This window comes from Petaurus breviceps, unplaced genomic scaffold (genome assembly GCF_028583685.1).
Source record: "Petaurus breviceps papuanus isolate PSGF00001 unplaced genomic scaffold, PetGlider_PUasm1.0 76, whole genome shotgun sequence".
NCBI classification, from domain to species: Eukaryota; Metazoa; Chordata; class Mammalia; order Diprotodontia; family Petauridae; genus Petaurus; species Petaurus breviceps.
Window position 1 is genome coordinate 31,029,974 of NW_027186473.1, and position 1,248 is coordinate 31,031,221.

The following is a 1,248-nucleotide window of genomic DNA, read 5'->3' on the forward strand; positions in this document are numbered from 1 at the left end:
CTCCTCTCCTCTCCTCTCCTCTCCTCTCCTCTCCTCTCCTCTCCTTTCCTCTCCTTTCCTCTCCTTTACTTTCCTTTTTTTTCCTTCTTTTCCTTTTCCTTTCCTTTTGTTCTTATTGTTCTATGTTTTCCTTGAGGTTCTATTTTGTTTTGCTTGTGAGAGAAATCTGGAAAGCTTGGAATTTCCTGATATACTTCACCATCTTCCTAGAATTATCTGCCCCACCTTATTTCTTAATTTTGTACTTTATGCTAAAGTCAGTCTCTCTTCCCCAGTTGCAGTGAGGAATGGAAAGTGTGCTTTCCAAAGATTCAAGCTTTTCTGTAGTGCTGTTTTGATAATTAGTTCTAGGGGTTTAGATATTTTCACTATTTCTAAGTTAATATAATCTAGGAGACATATAGGCACTGGTTGGGAAGGGCCTCTGATTCCTGGAATTATAATCAAAACTGTTCCTCAGGACTTTTGCTCCCCGGGGACCAGAAGTGATACAGGTCCTCAGGAACTTAGATCTATTGAGACCAGAAATTATATTTCTATTCAGTTTTCCTGGGAATCAGAAATGATGCCTTATTACCTAAAGCCATGCTAATCCTCATTGCTGCTGCTTAACTTTTCACTGAAAATGTTCCTCTCTACCCTTAAATTCTTACCCAGAAGTGGACATTAGTAATAGAGATGCCAAGCAATATCTGTTTATGAATCTAATGTCAGCATAGGGGTCCTTAAAATCTCTTTCTGACCAATTGCCAGGTACCCTTACCATATCAAGCTTGAGAGCCCTCAAAGCTCCTGCTGCTACTTTTATCACCATGTAGTTTCACCACTGATGGTGGATGAAAGTGAACTCTGGTCCAGCCTTCATCTTTGTGACACAGATCTCTCTGATCTCCTAATTTGTCTGAGCTGCTTGAATGTCTCACTGTGAACCTTTGTTGCGTTTGCTATTCCAGAATTAAATTTGAGGCATAATTTTTAAATTGTTTTGGAATACTGGGAGGGTTTGACTGAACACTTCCTCTACTCTGCCATCTTTGCTCTGCCCATGAAAGTCTCAGTCTTAAATTGCTATAACAGTTCATGCTCATCTGAGAGTAGAATAGTTGGTTCCCAAAATAATGTGTGTATGTGTATGAGAGAGACAGACGGACAGACAGAAAGAGAGAGAGAGAGAGAGAGAGAGAGAGAGAGAGAGAGAGATTGAGAAACACACACAAAGAGATACAGAGTCAAATACATAGAAGGAAA